General features: G+C 42.6%; 1 protein-coding gene across 3 annotated transcripts in view; it reads right to left on the reverse strand.

Moving 5' to 3' along the window:
• tab3 (TGF-beta activated kinase 1 (MAP3K7) binding protein 3) overlaps window positions 1-17,226 on the reverse strand; it is a 133,845-nt gene extending 116,619 nt beyond the window's left edge. For 2 of the 3 annotated variants that reach the window (XM_043700741.2, XM_043700740.2), the window contains exon 1: window positions 16,975-17,225. The gene's annotated coding sequence lies outside the window, so the exon portion shown is untranslated. Of the gene's footprint in view, window positions 1-16,974 lie in introns of all 3 variants that reach the window. The other variant, XM_043700739.2, reaches the window with a different exon arrangement.
• Window positions 17,227-21,161: the final 3,935 nt, after the last annotated feature.

The following is a 21,161-nucleotide window of genomic DNA, read 5'->3' on the forward strand; positions in this document are numbered from 1 at the left end:
GAGGATTGGCTAACTGGCAGAAGACAGAGTAGGGAAAAAGGGGTCTTTTCCAGGAAAGGAGCTGTGACCAGTGGCGTTCTGCAGGGGTCCGTACTGGGACCAGATCTATTCATGTTATATATTAACAATCTGGATAATGGAACAGAGCACCTTGTTGCTAAGTTTGCAGATGACACAAAGATAGGTGGAGGAACACAATGTTGAGGAAGTGGGAGGCTGCAAAAGGATTTTGGACAGGCTAGACGAATGTGTAAGGATGTAGCAGATGGAATACAATGTGGGAAAATGTGAGGTTATGCACTTTGGTAGGAAGAACAGAGCTGTGGACAATTTTCTAAGTGGGGAAATGCTTTAGAAATCTGAAGCACATAGGGAATTGGGAGTTTTAGTTCAGGATTGTCTTACAGTTAACACTGAGGAAAATAAATGCTACGCTAGCATTCATTTCAAGACTGCTAGAATACAAGAACAGAAATGTTCTGCTGAGGCTATAAAAGCCTCTGTCCAACCACTATATTTGGAGTATTGTGAGTAGTTTTAGGTCCTGTTTCTCGGAAATGATATGCTGGTTTACAAGAAGGACCCCTGGGTTGAAGGGACCTGTCATATGAGGAGTAGTTGAGGTCTTTCTGGGTCTGTACTCAAATGGACTTTAGAAGTATGAAGGGTTGGGGTGGGATCTGATTGAAACTTATCGAATACTAATAGGTCTGAATGGAGTGGTCAGGGAGAAAATGTTTCCACTCGTATTAGAAACTAGGACCTGAGGACACATCCTCAGATGAAGGGATGATGCTTTAGAACCAAAAATGAGGAAGATTTACTTCAGCTAGAGAGGTTAATCTGTGTAATTGGAGGGCTAGAGGGCTATGGGTGTCAAGTCATTGAGTATATTTAAGACAGAGATTGATAGGTTGTTGATTCGCAAGGGAATCAGAGGATACAGGGAGAAGGCAGGAGAATGGGGTTGAGAAACATAAAAGCCATGATCAAGTAGTGGAACAAACCTGATGGGCCGATTAGCCTAATTCTGTTTTTTTGTCTTATGGTCTCTTCCAAAATGATCAACTTCACATTTTCCCACATTATCCTCCATTTCTAACTTTTTGCCCATTCACTTAACCTATCAATATCTCTCTGTAAACTGTTAGTATTTCTTTTGCAATGTTCCTTCCCACCTATTTTTGTGCCATCTGCAAATATGTCTCCAGCACATTTCTTTCTTTTCTCCAAGTCATTAATATATATTGTAAGCAGTTGTGGTCCCAGCACTATATATTTTTTTCAATTTGAGGTGACACAGACAATGGATGATGGTAATGCTGTGGATGTTCTATACTTGGTCTTTCAGAAAGCATTTGATACAGTGCCATGTGGCAGATTGGTTAGTAAATTAGCAACATTTGGGACTGATGGGTCCTTGACAGCATGCATTAGAAATTGTTGACAAGATAGGAAAGAGAGGGTAGGTATAGAGGGACATTTCTTAGACTGGAAAAGAGTTGAAAATGGTATTCCAAAGGATTGGTGTTGGGAACTTTGCTTTTTCTGATTTGCATCAATGGTTTGGAGATGGATATTAAGGGCAAAATCTCTGAATAGGCAGATAATATTAAACTAGGGAGAATAGTGAATTGTGAGGATAATGCTGAGTGACTTCAGAGAGACACTGTCAAGTTAGTCAAATGGGCAGACACTTGACCGATGAACTTCAATGCAGAGAAAAGTGAGGCAATACATTTTTGTAGAAGAAACATGGAGAAACAATAGAGGGTCAATGGTACAACTTTGAGGGGGTAGGGGGTACAAGAGCAGATGGACCTTGGGGTTCAAGTGCATAACTCTCTGAAGGTGGCTAGACAAGTTGAAACAGATGTTAAGGCCGCTTGTAGGGTTCTTGGGTTTATAGATAGAGGCATAGAGTATAAAAACAATGAACTGCTATTGAACCTCTATACATCATCAGTCAGATCACATTTGGAGTACCATGTTCTGTGCTCGGCACCTTATTTAAAAAGGTATGTTAAAGCCTTGGAGAGTGTGCAGCAGAAAAGATTAAGAAGTGATCTAACTGAATGTTCAAATTTATGAACAATTTTGACAGGGTAAAGAAGGATATTCTGTTTCCACTAGTTGATATGTCAGTAACAAGGAGTCATAATTTGAAGACTGTCAGGAAGAGAGCTAGGAGTGAGATGAGGAAAAACGTCTTTACTCAGAGAGTTGTTAGGATGGGAATGTGCTGCCTGGGAGCATGGTGAAGGTGAATTCCACAGGAGGTTCCAAAAGAGAGCTGGATATATAATTGGAAGTAATTAATTTAGAGGGGTGGAGTTTGGGACTAGGTGGGTAGTTCTTTCAGGTGCCAACACAAACACAATGGGCCAAATGTCCTCCTTCCGTACTGTAAAATTCTATGATTCTATGATCCCTATGGAACCACACTGGTCACACCTTACCAACCTGGAAAAGAACGCTGTATATCCACTCGCTGCTTGCAGCCCGTCAGTTAATTCTCTATCCACACCAATATACTATCACCAACACCATGGATCTCATCTGAGGACTTAATATTTTATGAGGTACATTGTCAAACACTTTTTGGAAGTCCCCATGCAACATATCTACTGATTTTCTCTACCCATTCTAGTTGAGACTTGCTCAACAAACTTTAGTAAATTAGTCAGACACAATTTCGCTTTTATGAAGCCATGTGATTCTACCTGATTGGATGTATTTTCCAAATGTTCTGCTATTACTTCCTTGATCATTGATTCTAATACTTTTCCAACAAAAGATGTTAGGCTAATCAGTCTCTAGATTAGATTAGATTAGATTACTTTACAGTGTGGAAACAGGCCCTTCGGCCCAACAAGTCCACACCGACCCGCCGAAGCGCAACCCACCCATACCCCTACATTTACTCCTTACCTAACACTACGGGCAATTTAGCATAGCCAATTCACCTGACCTGCACATCTTTGGACTGTGGAGGAAACCGGAGCACCCGGAGGAAACCCACGCAGACACGGGGAGAATGTGCAAACTCCACACAGTCAGTCGCCTGAGGCGGGAACTGAACCCGGGTCTCTGGCGCTGTGAGGCAGCAGTGCTAACCACTGTGCCACCATGCCGTCTCTAGTTATCCGTTTTTTGCCTGCATGTCTTTTTGATTAGGAATGTCATATTGGCAGTTTCGCAATCCCCTTATACTTCTCCAAGGATGTTTGGAAAATTACAACCAATAAATCCACTATCTGTCAATACTTCTTTTCGGATCCTTGGACACAACTCATCAGTGCCTGGGGACTTATCTGCCTTTAGCCAGATTAGTCTGTCGAATACTATTTCGCTTGTGATGGCAATGGTACTTAATTCCTCCCCTGCTTTCCTTAGCATTAATGGGCTGTTTGAAAGATTGAGCAAGCTGGGATATACTCATTAGAGTTTAAAAGAATAACTGGTGATCTTATTGAACCAAAAGAACAAGGACAACAAACATTTTTATGCAACAATTGGTAAGTAGTTAGACTGATAAGAGTGTGGAAACCAATTCAATAGTCATCTTTAAAAGGAAATTCAAAAGAAAGAAAGACTGGGTGTCTAAGAGCGAGCATTGACACAACAGTTTAAATAGAATGGTACAGTAAACAAGGAATCTATGATTTTAAAAGATTCAAAGTTATTTTAGAGGAAAGAGAGTGCTTGCTCAGGTTTGAGAGGAGGAGACAACTTGCTCAGAGATGGAATGGCTGTCTTCCTTCATGGGAAATCTAGAACAAGGCGGCAGAGTTTCAGAACACAAGAACAGGAGGGTCAGGAGGAATTTTTTTTTGAGGGCTGTTAATCTTTGAGATTCTCTTCCACAGAGAACAGTGAAGTTTGATTCATTAAAGATATTCACGGATGACATTACAATTTTTGATTGACAAGAGTTACAGGTTATGAGGGACAGGCAAACAAGTGGAAATCTGTTTCTTGGAATGGCAGAGCAGGCTCAATGAGCCAACTGGTCTTTTTCTGCCCCTATTTCTCATGATCTTATGTAGATACCTAGCAATAGCAAAATCTGGATTAATGAGTTCACATTTTTCATCATACCTAACATTTTAAAAAGCATGTGTTTTATGACACAAGTTTCTTAGGACTTCATATGTATCTTTTTTTTAACCCGACCCTCACTCTTGTACCCAGTTCTTATGATCATTAGGCTATTCATATTTTCACGCAGACTAAATTCTCCACACACCCCTACCCCTCTTCTTTGTCAGGTCATGCTTCAACAGCATACCAAGTGTGACTCCATATCTCACATCATGGAATTTGTGTACAGTGCATGAAACTTAGGACAAAATAATTGCATTTCAGTTGCAATTTTTGGGTTTGGTGTGTGAAAGTTTAAATATTAAAAGACTGAATATTTATGAAACAGTGTTCACGACATTAGTGACAAAAAGAAACATTGTCTGATTATCTCTCTTCAGGTGTGGAACACCAAAACCAAAGAAAAAGTACTTCACAGCCTTATGACTTCCCTAAATACTTCACAGGCAACAAGATCCTTTAAGATGTTGTTATGATATAGGAAATGAAGCAATGTGTACACATATTCCTACAGATAACAAGTAATGAATGGAGATTTTTAGGCCAAATGGTCTGTTTCCGTGCTGTATGACTCTCTCTCTCTCTCTAAGTGCCAGAAGGATGATCTATCTTGGCCTAGCCCTAATCTTTGATTACTCTAAAGTCATTCTAATATGCGCTGTACAGCAATTAAGAACATGTCAGTGTAAATAAGCCATGCACAACCAAGGTTCTCAAGATGTGTGCGTGCTCAATCTTAATACTACAATTGTCACGGAAATTGGAGAGGCCATACAGTCAGTTCTGCTATAACACTGTAGTTCCATGCTCATGCAATCCCATGTTATAAGAAAATCACATAATAAGTAGCACCGTTTCAACAAATAGGGCCAGAATCACATTATAACCAATACATGCTTTAAAAGTTCACACTTTAGAAACAGTGTCCCCAGTTTGTCAATCGTGTTATCGTGAATTCACATGAATGAGATATGTGTTTTAGCAGAACGACCAGTGTCAGTGTACAGTGCAGAGTTTTGGGTATGGGAAATATTTCCAGTAACTTATTGGACTGATTACTGGGATGACAGGATTGTTCCAGAAGGAGGAATTAAGCATAATAGGTTTATAATCCACAACTTTAAGGAGGACAAATGATCTAAGTGAAAGCAAAATTCTTAAGCTGTTTGACAATGTAAATGCTACGCCCCGATCAGCCATGATCACATTGAATGACAAAAAAGACTAGAGGGGCTGAATGGACTACTCCTGTTCCTATGAAAGTATTATTTGTGACTGGTGAAACTGGAAGATAGGTGTACAGTCTCAGGATGAAGAGTCAGTCATTTAATACTGAGAAGAGAAATGTATTCATTCCAAGAGTTGTGAATCTTTGGATTCTTGACACCAGAGATGTGCCAGTGCTCAGCTGTTGAGAATATTCAAGGAACAGGCATACAACAGGAAGTAAGAAAAGATGGGAAAATGGAAGTTAGGCTATAGAAACATTGGGATTGAAGATGAATGGAGAGGCAGGCCCAAAAGGTCAAACACCCTAATCCAGCTCTTGTTTCTTATTTTAAGAAATGGTTGAACACAATGGATACAGCCCAATAAAATCCAACATGCAGTGCTGACAACTTGGCATTCCAGCATTTTCTGGTGAGCAACTCCAGTATGACTATTACACTGGCATCTATCTGATAAGGTGGAAAATTGTTCATCTATGCACTGATCACAAAAAGCATTCAAATCCCAACGATGAAAATAAATGCCCTGGGCAATACCAGTTGACATAAATCTGCCATGCAAAATCGCCAACTAACCATAAGCTATGCCTCAGAATATCTGATATCCTGCTCCAAAACACAAAGTATTCTCAACCATTCTTTCAAATCAGACTTTCTCCTTTACTGTTCAGAAGATGCTATAGTCAGCCCTATCACAGCAGCATGCCAATTCTTCATCTGTGCAGAAACACAGCAAGTGTGAGCAGGCAATTTCGCTGTGGAATGCACCAGTCTAGCATTATCCTGCCCTGTCCTCATCCACTTTCCAAAAAGACAGAAATTTAACTGAGAGTTCAAAGTTTGTGCGAAGATTTGTAGCTCGGGTGCTCGTTGTTGTGGTTCTGTTCGCCGAGCTGGAAGTTTTTGTTGCAAACGTTTCGTCCCCTGGCTAGGCGACATCATCAGTGCTTGGGAGCCTCCTGTGAAGCGCTTCTTTGATGTTTCCTCCGGTGTTTATAGTGGTCTGTCCCTGCCGCTTCCGGTTGTCAGTTTTAGCTGTCCGATGTAGTGGTTGGTATATTGGGTTCCAGGTCGATAACGGCACACAAACCAACAGCCACGCTCAGACAACAACTCACCAGAACAAAGGACCCGATACCCAACATGAGCAAAACAAATGTAGTATACAAAATACCATGCAAGGACTGCACAAAACACTATATAGGACAAACAGGAAGACAGCTAACAATCCGCATACATGAACATCAACTAGCCACGAAACGACACGACCAGCTATCCTTAGTAGCCACACGCGCAGACAACAAGCAACATGAATTCGACTGGGACAACACTACTATCATAGGGCAAGCCAGACAGAGAACAGCCAGGGAATTCCTAGAGGCATGGCATTCATCCACAAACTCCATCAACAAACACATCGACCTGGACCCAATATACCAACCACTATAAACACCGGAGGAAACATCAAAGAAGCACTTCGCAGGAGGCTCCCAAGCAGTGATGATGTCGCCTAGCCAGGGGACGAAACGTTTGCAACAAAAACTTCCAGCTCGGCGAACAGAACCACAACATTTAACTGAGAGTACAGATATTTAACTATAACCCTCCTTTGCTCAAGAGAATACAGTATAATTGATATTAAATATTATATCAGCAAAGATAAGCTAACTCAGCACAGAAAAACTAATCCTGTAAACACTCTAGTTAATAAAGTTAGTACCATATCTGGTGGCACATCGATTAGATATTAGGTAATCTTCATTTTTTTTTCTGGAAGTACGTCAGAATCCATTTGAATTTTTAGAAGTCTCTTCAGGAATGTATGTCAGGCTTATCCAATGGTCAAGATCCATAAATTATAACTTTATGCCATCAGCAAAGGACAACAATCACAACAGGTTCACAAGAATAGAACTTGTTGAAAGGTTTCTTTGGGAGAAGTTATCAGTAATAATTTGGATTTCCAGCTAAGCCTCTATACTTTTTCAGACAGGTTTTGTCAGAACCTTTGAAATGTTAGAATAGAAAAAAATCTAAAATGTTCATGCAATAGCAACTCGCATTTATACAACATCATAAAATGTCACAAGGCATTTTAGATTTTCATAGAGCAAAGTTTGACACCAAATCCCATAAGGCAATATTAGGGCACATGAGTAAAAACTTTGTCAAGGAGATAAATTTTAAGAGGGTGTCTAAAGGAAGAGAGCGATCGAGAGTCAGAGGATTATAGGAAGGGAACTTCAGAGTTTATGTTGAGGTGACCAACAATGATGCCATTAGGAAAAGAGATGCTTAAGAGGCCAGCATTAGATAACTGCCACCATGCTGATGGGCATAACACACACTGGGAGGAATACTGCCGTGAAATGATTGGAAAACAAAACAGATACTGACAATTCTTTGTTTATTATCCAGAACATTTCAATTTCATACAAGTATTCACCAAATAGAAGTGAAACAGTGCAAGGCTGAGTTTTAAAATGCAACATGAAGAAACATGCCCTTCAAATGTTTCTGGTAGCATTTGTATAATCATAGAGCATCTCCTGCATTTTTTTTGTGATGGTTAAAAGTAACAGGCTAATAATTAAGTCTTTGAAGTGGTTTGCCAGCTTTGTGTCTGCTATGCTACTAAGGGTTGAGTGCAGGTTTTGGATCCATTTTCAATTTTAGCCATTGAACTAGAGCCAGAAACCTCTTTGCAAGGAGTGAGGGGAGAAAGAAAGACCCTGCACAACTATTCAATTATACAAGAATGGCACATACTGTGACCTTGAAACAGCCCAAGAACCACCACTTTGCTACAAGTAAACCTAAAAACAAAGCTAAATGAGCTCTTAAGAAGTTGTGATCCTTTCTCTTATTTGCATTGTCAAAGTCACTGTAAATGATTATTATACAAAATATTTAGTCAACACACAAGTCCAAAGATGTTTTGTATTATTAAACCATCTTCAGGTATGATGCACAGGTAAAGTTACTTTGCAATTAATCACTGGCCAAGTTTTGTAACTTCACAGCTTACATTCACTATAGATGTCTCTCACTTCTTTAGTTAAAATACACTAACAAAAAAGCTTTATTTTAGAACCAAGCAAGTTCACCACAGTGTGAGCAACACCTCTCACCTTATCTGCCTATTCAACATTTTATTGATGGGAGAACCTAAATGAAGTATGTGAATCAAGTTCTAATTTTCATCACCTTACTGTTTCCAGCTATTTCCATGGCAAATCCAACAGGGTCATTACTCATTTCATGTTTAATCATCCAGTATATACAGTGTCATAAAACGCAACATATTCTACTATGGTGAAGGCAATGTCTTTCACAAAACACCCTTAGGTTAATAGGAAGATGCCAATAGCACAATTTGGGATTACAAGATAAGTGACACCAGTGCTGGAGAAATCAAACTCCTGACTTTACACATTTACTAACCATTCCCAGGACAGTAGAGTACTGCCAAATCTCCCATCTCTTCCAACAACCTATCTTAGGCCTAGACTTGAGAACCGTCAGTACTCGTGAAATTGGTTTCTAACACCTTCGCGTGGCTTTTGAACAAAGGTTATTAATTGCTGGCCAAATAAACTTCACGTCCACCAGGACCATGAATGCTCAAATTCATAGGATCCTTATAGATCAGGGGAAACTGCTTTCAAGCAAATATCCAGTGCCATACTTAATACATTGTCAAGTTTCCTTTTTTGCCCTTGTTTTATGACAACAGATCAAATTCAAAATCCCAAACTTCTTCTCCAGTACCCAGAAAAATTACAAGTATAGAAACACAAAACCAGGAACGCAGTAAGTACCTGGTTTTTGTTTTCATGACTGTAATCAAAAACTGAATAGTGTGCTTCTTTTTAAAATCTCAAAATGTTAATGAAAATGAAAGTGGATTTAATAATAATTAATTTCATCTCAAATTGATAAAAAGGAGTGGTAGTAATCACAGGAAAAACTACCAGCAAAAATGTCTTGGTGGATGTTGTCTGAACTGGTTCCAAAATTTCTACCGTTTATGAGCCATTAGAACAATTGTTACCTTTATGTACCATAAGGTGGACACATGTAAAAGATCCTATACATTGATGCAATTAATTGCATTTTATACTAAATGATTGGGTATAGTACATATATTAGAAGCTGACAAAGGGGGCCATTACTTGTTAAGGATAAATAAAGAACCTGGAGAAGAAAGGCTTGACTATACTATATTAGAAGCTGACCAAAGGGGCCATTACTCTTTAAGGATAAATAAAGAACCTGGAGAAGAAAGGCTTGACTATACTATTGGAAAATAAAATACATCCTCCTTTTGAATAAGCAGCCATCTGTTGAGAGATGACACTTTCCCAGACCAGCAAATTTTTAATTTGAATCCAATGCAAGGAAAAACAGAAGTGAAGAGCCAATCTATCAAACAGTGGAGACATGCAATGTGGGCTGAATTTTCTCTTGTATTACATTGTTCAAGTAAGTGTATTCATTTTTTCTAATAAAAGATTCATTTTAATAGAAAAGCCATATAGTATGGAGACTGGCTTCCTGATCTAAGCTCCAACATCAGCATCGTTGCAAAGATTGGATGCTGAAAAGACAACACCCTAATAGTTCTTTACTTGACTCCACCGAACTTTATGGCTTCTGAATACTAACGGTAAAATAGTGAAGAACTTTAAGTATCTCAAATCTTATAATACCATAAGTCTACAAATAGAATATGTTGTAAATACTAAAAGAGTATTTTCCTCAAAGTTTTATCAGTTGAAAATTATCAGTCTCACATTTTTACTTTTTCATTAATGAAGTTCTTGTGCCCAGACAAGAGGAAACAACAAATGCCCACCTTTAGCACCTATACAATGTATGTCTAAAATCTGATCACGCCATACTACTTGGATACAGAAGGAGCAGCACCAATACTACACAAACCATCACATGGACTTCTTAGCTGCATAACTACATGTAAAAATTAACAGCAGAAAGTAGCTAATATGAACACCAATATGAGATTATTTTTTTGAATATTTCAGTACAAATATTATCCAACGCACATATGCAGGTTTTTAGATGCCAATGTTTAATTTTTTTTTGAAACCAAGAACTGCTTCTGTAACCATTCTGCATGATCAGTAATTCATCGAGTATACAGTACCAGTAAATACTTTATTACCAGGGTTAGGTTGCGCACACAGGTGTGCTGCATAGTGCTGAAATTAAAATCTCAGCTTTTTGGACATTGTTGATAATTCCTAATTTCTGTACAGTCCAGAAGATAATTTACAAAACAGGTTTCAAATCATTGCTGCATTTACTTGTTACAACCACAGCTAATTAAATACTTGGGAAGTAAAGTCACTATTATAAGATACAAAATAGCCAATTTGCACACAGCAAACAGCAATCTGGTCATGACCAGAAAATCTGTTGACTCAGGGTTATACAGTGGCTAGAGCAACAAGAATAAATTCCCTGTTCTTCCTTTTAGCTTCATGAGATCTTTTAGATCCACCTGCAAGAAAGGTTACTCGGTTTCAACAAAGTAGGGGAATGCAAGCATGGAAGAAAGAACATGATTGGAATGACATCATGAAGTAGTAATAATCCTATATTTTCACTTGATTTTGTAATTCATCCAGTTGTCAATGAGATTTAGTTGAACTATTCTTATTAGCTGTCTGGACACATTTTGAGTACAGCTGTCTAAGTAAATTCAAAGCAAATATGGTTCAAACCTTCTGGTGCCAAAGTATGAATGCTGTCAAAATGTGTCCCTGATATCATTAGATCAATTAAGACCAGGTTTAACATCAATTCAATGTTGCAAAATTATTCAGGCACAAAGTTGTTACCTTTCATCTGCAAGTGACAACTTTGAAGAAACGGTAAATTATCACTTTTGATATGGCAATCTCAATACAAACTGATTTTCAAGTTCCTTATGCTGTAGCTCTTTGTAAAATGGAGTAATCCATTTCCAAACACCCCACCAGGAGAAAATAATTGAGGATCAGTGAATGAAAAACAGAGCACTGACTTTAAAACAGCATATTATACAAAACTAATTAGTAAATGGATTAAGACAAAAAATATTCTAAATAAATGGAAATAGAGCAAGACCAGAACATATTTAATTTTGCCTACAATTCCACAACTTAACATGACAATGCAAATTTATTACACCTATAACAAATGAACACACAATAATTTGACTGATGGAGTTTGAAGACAGGGGTGGGGGAGGGGGATGGAAGTGAAGCAGGGGAAGTCATGGAGGTACTGGGAGGGTTGGGGGGGGCATGACGCAAGTATCGGAAAAGTAATGGAGGTGAGTGGCAGATGATGATGGGGCGGGGGCAGGGAAGATGATGATTGTGGTGGGGATGGATGGCGGTGGTGGGGCAGAGATGACGATGGGAGGGGGCAGAGATGACGATGGGAGGGGGCAGAGATGACGATGGGAGGGGGCAGAGATGACGATGGGAGGGGGTGAAAATAATCCTGCAATGAGAGGGAAGATAATGATGAGGGAAAACAATGATGTAGTGAAGTGGGGATGGTGATGGAGAGTGGAATATAATGATAGAGGGTGTGGAAGATGATGGTCGTGGAAGGCAGGAGAAGAAGATGTGAGAGAGAAGATGATGGTTTGGAGGGGAGATGATGATGATAATGGAGTAGGGAGAGATGATCATCATGCTGATAATGGAGAGGGGAGTGGGGAGAGGGGAGAGGGGAGTGGGGAGTGGGGAGAGGGGAGTGGGGAGTGGGGAGCGGGGAGCGGGGAGCGGGGAGCGGGGAGCGGGGAGCGGGGAGCGGGGAGCAGGGAGCGGGGAGCGGGGAACCACAGAGTCATAGAGATGTACAGCATGGAAACAGACCCTTCGGTTCAATTCATCCATGCCGACCAGATCTCCCAACTCAATCTAGTCCCACCTGCCAGCACCCATCCGATATCCCTTCCTAGTCATATACCCATCCAAATGCTTTTTAAATGTTGCAATTGTACTAACCTCCACCACTTCCTCTGGCAGCTCATTCCATACATGTACCACCCTCTGCATGAAAACGTTGCCCTGTAGGTCTCTTTTATATCTTGCCCCTCTCACCCAAACCTATGCCCTCTAGTTCTGGACTCCCCTACCCCAGGGAAAAGACTTTGTCTATTTATTCTATCCATGCCCCTCATAATTTTGTAAACCTCTATAAGGTCACCCCTCAGCCTCCGACGCTCCAGGGAAAACAGCCCCAGCCTGTTCAGCCTCTCCCAATAGCTCAAATCCTCCAACCCTGGCAACATCCTTGTAAATCTTTTCTGAACCCTTTCAAGTTTCACAACATCTTTCCAATAGGAAGGAGACCAGAATTGCACGCAATATTCCAACAGTGGCGTAACCAATGTCCTGTACAGCCACAACATGACCTCCCAACTCCTGTACTCAATACTCTGACCAATAAAGGAAAGTATAGCAAAAGCCTTCTTCACTATCCTATCTACCTGCGACTCCACTTTCAAGGAGCTATGAACCTGCACTCCGAGGCTCTTTGTTCAGCAACACTCCCTAGGACCTTACCATTAAGCGTATAAGTCCTGCTAAGATTTACTTTCCCAAAATGGAGCAACTCACATTTATCTGAATTAAATTCCATCTGCCACTTCTCAGCCCATTGGCCCATCTGGTCAAGATCCCGTTGTAATCTGAGCTAACCTTCTTCACTGTCCACTACACCTCCAATTTTGGTGTCATCTGCAAACTTACTAACTGTACCTCTTCTGCTCTCATCCAAATCATTTATGTTAATGACAAAAAATAGTGGACCCAGCACTGATCATTGTGGCAATCCATTGGTTACAGGCCTCCAGTCTGAAAAACAACTCTCCACCACCACCCTCTGTCTTCTACCTTTGAGCCAGTTCTGTATCCAAATGGCTAGTTCTCCCTGTATTCTGTGAGATCTAACCTTGCTAACCAGTCTCCCATGGGGAACCTTGTCGAACACCTTACTGAAGTCCATATAAATCACATGTACTGCTCTGCCCTCATCAATCCTCTTTGTTACTTCTTCAAAAAACTCAATCAAGTTTGTGAGACATGATTTGCCACGCACAAAGTCATGTTGACTATCCCTAATCAGTCCTTGCCTTTCCAAATACATGTACATCCTGTCCCTCAGGATTCCCTCCAACAACTTGCCCACCACCGGCATCAGGCTCACTGGTTCTATATAGTTCCCTCGCTTGTCCTTACCACCCTTCTTAAACAGTGGCACCACGTTAGCCAACCTCCAGTCTTCCAGCACCTCACCAGTGACTATCGATTATACAATTATCTCAACAAGAGGCCCAGCAATCACTTCTCTAGCTTCCCACAGAGTTCTAGGGTACACCTGATCAGGTCCTGGGGATTTATCCACCTTTATGTGTTTCAAGACATCCAGCACTTCCTCCTCTGTAATATGGACATTTTGCAAGGTGAACCATTTATTTCCCTAGATTATATATATTCCATGTCCTTTTCCACAGTAAATACTGATGCAAAATACTTGTTTAGTACCTCCCCCATTTTCTGCGGCTCCACACAAAGGCCGCCTTGTGGACCTTTGGGTTGATGATGATAATGGAATTGCAGGGAGATGATGATGAACAACGGAGTTGGGGGAGGGAGATGATGTTGATGATGACGACGACGACGCTGATGGAGTGAGTCGGGGGATGATTATGATGATAATGATGGAGTGAGGGAGAGATGGTGATGATGGAGTGGGGGTTGGGATAATCATGATGTGGTGAGAGAGATGGGGTGAGAGAAAGTTATTATGATGATGGAGTCAGTGGGAGGAGATGGTGACGACTGGTGACGACGATGATGAAGACTGACTGGGGTGAAGATGATGATGACGTCAACAGAGTGGGGGTGATGATGATGATGGAGTTGGGAGAGTCAGTGACAATGAAGCGGTGGTGATGACGACGGAGCAGGGTGACAATGACAACGATGATGGTGCGGCAGTGATTATGAGGGCAGAGCAGTGGTGACGGTGACGACAGAGTTGGGGGAGGAGGAGGATGATGATGGAGTCGGGGAGATGATGATGTTGGAGTCGGGGGGGGTTGATGACGCTGGAGTCGGCGGGGGGGGCTTGATGGCGATGGAGACGGGGAGGGATGACGAAGATGAAGTCGGGGAAGCATAGCGACGATGGAGTGGGGGCGACGACGACGGCGTCGGGGGGGGGGGCGACGACGACGGCGCCGGGGGGGGGGGGGGGGGCGACGACGATGGCGCCGGGGGGGGAGACGACGACGACGACGGGGGGGGACGGCGCCGGGGGGGGGCGACGACGACGGCGCCGGGGGGGGCGACGGCGCCGGGGGGGCGACGACGACGACGGCGCCGGGGGGGGCGACGACGACGACGGCGCTGGGGGGGGGCGACGACGACGACGGCGCCGGGGGGGGGCGACGACGACGACGGCGCCGGGGGGGACGACGACGACGGCGTCGGGGGGCGACGACGACGGCGTCTGGGGGGGGGCGACGACGGCGTCTGGGGGGGGGGGGGGGCGACGACGGCGGCGTCGGGGGGGCGACGACAATGGAGTCGGGGGGGGATGATGACAATGGAGTCGGGGGGGATGATGACAATGATGGACTGTGTGGGTTAATGATGATGATGATGGACTGGGGGGATGATGAAGATGATGGACTGGGGGGATGATGATGATGATGGACTGGGGGGGATGATGATGATGATGGACTGGGGGGATGATGAAGATGATGGACTGGGGGGATGATGATGATGATGGACTGGGGGGGATGATGATGATGATGGACTGGGGGGATGATGAAGATGATGGACTGGGGGGATGATGAAGATGATGGACTGGGGGGATGATGAAGATGATGGACTGGGGGGATGATGAAGATGATGGACTGGGGGGATGATGAAGATGATGGACTGGGGGGATGATGAAGATGATGGACTGGGGGGATGATGAAGATGATGGACTGGGGGGATGATGAAGATGATGGACTGGGGGGATGATGAAGATGATGGACTGGGGGGGGATGATGAAGATGATGGACTGGGGGGATGATGAAGATGATGGACTGGGGGGATGATGAAGATGATGGACTGGGGGGATGATGAAGATGATGGACTGGGGGGATGATGAAGATGATGGACTGGGGGGATGATGAAGATGATGGACTGGGGGGATGATGAAGATGATGGACTGGGGGGATGATGAAGATGATGGACTGGGGGGAGGATGAAGATGATGGACTGGGGGGATGATGAAGATGATGGACTGGGGGGGATGATGAAGATGATGGACTGGGGGGATGATGAAGATGATGGACTGGGGGGATGATGAAGATGATGGACTGGGGGGATGATGATGATGATGATAGACTGGGGGGATGATGATGATGATGGACTGGGGGGATGATGATGATGATGATGGACTGGCGGGATGATGATGATGGTGGTGGACTGGGGGGATGATGATGGTGGACTGGGGGGATGATGAAGATGGTGGACTGGGGGAATGATGAAGATGATGGACTGGGGGGATGATGAAGATGATGGACTGGGGGGATGATGAAGATGATGGACTGGGGGGATGATGAAGATGATGGACTGGGGGGATGATGAAGATGATGGACTGGGGGGATGATGAAGATGATGGACTGGGGGGATGATGAAGATGATGGACTGGGGGGATGATGATGATGGACTGGGGGGATGATGATGATGGACTGGGGGGATGATGATGATGGACTGGGGGGGATGATGAAGATGGACTGGGGGGATGATGAAGATGATGGACTGTGGGGATGATGAAGATAATGGACTGGGGGGGATGATGAAGATGATGGACTGGGGGGATGATGATGATGATGATGGACTGGGGGGATGATGATGATGATGATGATGATGATGATGATGATGGACTGGGGGGATGATGATGATGATGATGATGATGGACTGGGGGGATGATGATGATGATGATGATGGACTGGGGGGGATGATGATGATGATGGACTGGGGGGGATGATGATGATGATGATGATGATGATGGACTGGGGGGATGATGATGATGATGATGGACTGGGGGGGATGATGATAATGATGATGGACTGGGGGGATGATGATAATGATGATGGACTGGGGGGATGATGATAATGATGATGGACTGGGGGGATGATGATAATGATGATGGACTGGGGGGATGATGATAATGATGATGGACTGGGTGGATGATGATAATGATGATGGACTGGGGGGATGATTATGATGATGGACAGGGGGGATGATTATGATGATGGACTGGGGGGGATGATAATGATGATGGACTGGGGGGATGATAATGATGATGGACTGGGGGGATGATAATGATGATGGACTGGGGGGATGATGATGAAGAAGAAATTGGGGTTTGATGATATGCAGCTGGAATGATGTTGATGATGGAGTGGTGGGTAGAAGATGATGATGATGATGATGATGATGATGATGATGATGATAATGATGAAGGGGGGGGGGGGGCGTGAGATTTCTTGCTGGTCCTCACCCAGACCTTTTTCCAGATACAAACTGGGATGAAGTATTAAACATGTACTCACCGCCTTTCATTCCTCGTTGACTCTCATTCTTGACGTTGGGCGGGGGGTTGTGCCGGCTCCTTTCCGTTGGGCAACTCGATACGCCCCCCTTCCGTCCGTCCCTATGTCTCTCTCTCTCTCTCTCCTCCTATCCAGCTATCTCTCTCTGTCTATCTACCCCTCCCACCTTCTCTTTCTCTCTCGCTCTCTATCATTCGCGCTGTCCCTCTCCCTGTCTCTAACTTATTAAAAGGCCGGAGCCAAAATACAACATGGCCACCACTGAGGTCTCGCGAGACTTCCTCCGGGCGCGACTGGCAATATTTCCGGTCTCTGCCGCTCCTGCGCAGTGCTGCCACCTTCAGTCTGTTCTAACTGCTAGCAGCAAAATTCTGCCTGGGACACAATAGTCAGTAACATGCAACTGCATTGACAAATTATCCTGCAGAAAAAAATCACAACACCTTTCAAGAACCACTCATTCATCAAAAGTGGCAAATATAGACTTGTTTAATACGAGTCATCATTGGGGGGGGCATCCAATTTTCACATTCTTTTCTTTTGTGATCCAATTCGGTTCATATTTCTTTTTCATGAAACTGTGATTGGGTTAACTTCCTAATGAGAATATAATCAAATGAAAAAAAAGTTCAACAGATCAAAATAAAAAATCAAGTTTGCCATTGGTACAATTCTCTGAAATATTTTGATACAATTTTGTTTTCTTTTGCTATTAACTTCAGAAAAGGAGGATTTCCAAAATAGATTCTTAAACATTTTGTTTGTGGAAACAGTGCACAATGGGAGAGCAGTGGTTCATTTCCCACATCTAGACTTGTTGACTATTGTACTTGCATTTGTAGTATGCTCAAGCAATTTGACTATCAGCCTGCAAACATTTCCATCACTTTTATTTGCAGACAGTAAGACATAGAACCTAGAGGTTAGTAAGTTTGCAGATGACACCAAAATTGGAGGTTTAGTGGATAGCAAAAAAGCTTAACTCAGAGTACAACAGGATCTCAATCAGATGGACCAATGGAGCTCAGTTTAGATAAATGTATTTCGGAAAGGCAAACCAGGGCAGGTCTTATGCACTTACTGGTAAGATCCTGGAGAGTGTTGCTGAACATAGATACCTTGGAATGCAGGTTCATAACTCCTTGAAAATAGATTCGCAGGTAGATAGGATAGTGAAAAAGGCATTTATTGGTCAATGCGTTGAATATAGGAGTTGGGATGTCATGTTGTGGATATACAGGACCTTGGTTAGGCAACTTTTGGAGTACTGCATGCAATTCTGGTCTGCCTGTTGTCGGAAAGCTGTTGTGAAACTTAAAGGGTTCAGAAAAGATTTACAAGGATGTTGTCAGGGCTAGAGACTTTGAGCTACAGGGAGTGTTGAATAGGATGGGGCTATTTTCCATTCAGCATCGGAGGCTGAGGGATGACGTTATAGAAGTTTACAAAATCATGAGGGACATGGATAAGGTGAACAGCCAGGGTTTTTTTCCTGAGGGAGCAGAGTCCAAAACTAGAGGGTATAGGTTTAAGATGATAGGGGAAAAATTTTAAAAGGACCTAAGGGGCAACAAATTGCAGAGGGTGGTGCGTGCATGGAATGAGCTGCCAAACAAAGTGGCGGAGGCTGATACAATTACAACATATAATAGGCATCTGGATGGGAATATTAATACAAAGGGTTTAAAGGAATAAGTGCCAAACGCTGGCAAATGGAATTAGATTAATTTAGGATATCTGGTCAGCATTGACAAGTTGGACTGAAGGATCTGTTGCCATGCTGTGCACCTCTATGACTGTACAGCACAGGAACAGACCATTCAGCCCACCATGTCTGTGTCAACCATGATGCCATTCTAAACTAATCCCATCTGCTTGCATATGATCCATATCCCTTTCTTTCCTGTCTGTTCACGTGTCTGTCTAAATAGCCCTTAAACATTGCTATCCTATCAAGTTCTACCACCTCTCCTGACAATGTAGTCATGCATCTACTACCCTCTACATAAAAACTTGCCTTGTAAACCATTAAACATTTCCTTTTGACTTTCAACTTATATCCCCTAGCATATGACATTCCACCCTGGGAAAAAGACTGACTATCTAGCCACCTGTGCCTCTCATAATTTTATATACTTTTGTCAGGTTGCTTCTCAGCCTCTGGCACTCTAGCGAAAACGATCTAAGTTGGTACAAACTCTCCTTATAGCTAGTACAATCCAATCCAGGCAACATCTTTTGCACCCTCATCAAAGCCTCCACATCATTCCCATAGTGTGGTGACTGGAACTACACACCATTAAGGAAGGAATTCCAGAATTTTAACCGAGGTCATTTTAGTCCTAACATAGGTGCTGATAATAGCACACTTTTCCATTTCATAGAAGGTATGCTACAATGAATGGTGCCAATTCTGTAAGTTACACAAACAAACAAAAACAAAAAATAAGGAAGAACTTGTTTGGAAAAATTTAACTTTACATTGAAGGCATTGGCTGATTTGTTGTATTCAAAGGACCGCTACCTCTGCTAAAAATGCCTTTAGTGTGGAACATGTGGGAGATGTTAAAAGCCTGTAATATGCAATTTGGAGTCAGAGTAGGACAGTTGAAAATATGTGAATGTAAGAGCTGTAAGAGCCAGCTATTGAGAGAAACAGCAAGGATGTAAAAATAAGTCTACAACTGCATGACTCAAAATTGCTTCAATTTTCCACTCCCTGCTGCTGTGGAAAGGAAAGGAGATGTGAGACAGAGTTGGAATCTTTCCTACTCTTGCTTTTTAGACTGAGGCTTGTGACCTGCAGTGTGCCACAAGGATTGGTGTTGAGTTCACTGCTTTTTGTTACTTACATAAATGATTTGGATGTGAACATAGGAGATCTGGTAAGTACGTTTGCAGATGACACCAAAATTGGAGGTGTAGTGGACAATGAAGAAGGTTACCTCAGCGTACAATGAGATCTTGATCAGATGGGCCAAAGAGTGGCATAGAGTTTAACTTAGAAAAGGCTATGGTGCTGCATTTTGGAAAGGCAAATCAGCGCAGGAATTATACACTAAATGGTAACGTTCTGGGGAATGTTGCCGAAAAAATAGACCTTTGAGTGCAGGTTCATAGTTCCTTGAAAGTGGAGACCCAGGTAGATAGGATAGTGAAGATGTTTAATATGCTTGACATTTTTGGTCATTTAGATATAGGAGTTGGGAGGTCATGTTGCTGTTGGACAGGACATTGGTTAGGCCACTTTTGGAATACTGTGTGGCAATTCTGGTCTCCCTGTGATAGGAAGGATGTTGTGACAGGGTTCAGAAAAGATTTATAAGGATGTTGCCAGGGCTAGAGTGTTTGAGCTTTAGGGAGAGGCTGAATAGGCTGGGGCTGTTTTCCCTGTAGCATCAGAGGCTGAGGGGTGACCTTCTACAGGTTTATAAAATTATGGAGGGCATGGATAGGATAAATAGACAAGGACTTTTCCCTGGGGTGGTGGAGTTCAGAACTTGAGGGCATAGGTTAAAAGGGACCCAAGTGGCAACCTTTTCACGCAGAGGGTGGTTCATGTATGGAATGAGCTGCCAAAGGAAGTGGTGGAGGCTGATACAATTACAACATTTAAAAGGCATCTGGATGGGTATATGAATATGAAGGGTTTAGAGGGATATGGACCAAATGCTGGCAAATGGGATTAGATTAATTTAAGAAATCTGGTCAGCATGGACGAGTTGGACTGAAAGATCTGTTTGCGTGCTGTATATCTGTATGACTCTATGGTGACAAAGCTATTAAATATCAATAGATTTTTTTATTTACAAACAACTGAGAATTCAAGAGTTTGTAACTTTGCTAACAGTATTGGAAAAGACTGGTACACACTTCTTTGGAGCACAGATCATACTGAGGAGCAATCAAACCAGACTGTACAGGTTTTGCAAGCTTTGAAAGTAACTTTGAGCCCCATCTCAATATTAATTATGAATGGTACTCATCCAACATCAGAGTTCAAAGGGTGATGGGAACTATTGATCAATATGTGACTGCATGGATCCGTCCAGCTAGATCCAGTGATTTTGCACAACTGAAAGATGAGCTCCTCAGTGATAAAGTTGTCTTAGGCAAAAGGTATCCTGCCATGACAGCACACCTGCTGAGAGAGAGGAAACATATTCTCGAGGAAATTATTGATGTGC

Source organism: Chiloscyllium plagiosum, unplaced genomic scaffold (assembly GCF_037043375.1).
Source record: "Chiloscyllium plagiosum isolate Xiang-an unplaced genomic scaffold, Cpla_swu_hap1 HiC_scaffold_12, whole genome shotgun sequence".
In the NCBI taxonomy this organism is placed as follows: domain Eukaryota; kingdom Metazoa; phylum Chordata; class Chondrichthyes; order Orectolobiformes; family Hemiscylliidae; genus Chiloscyllium; species Chiloscyllium plagiosum.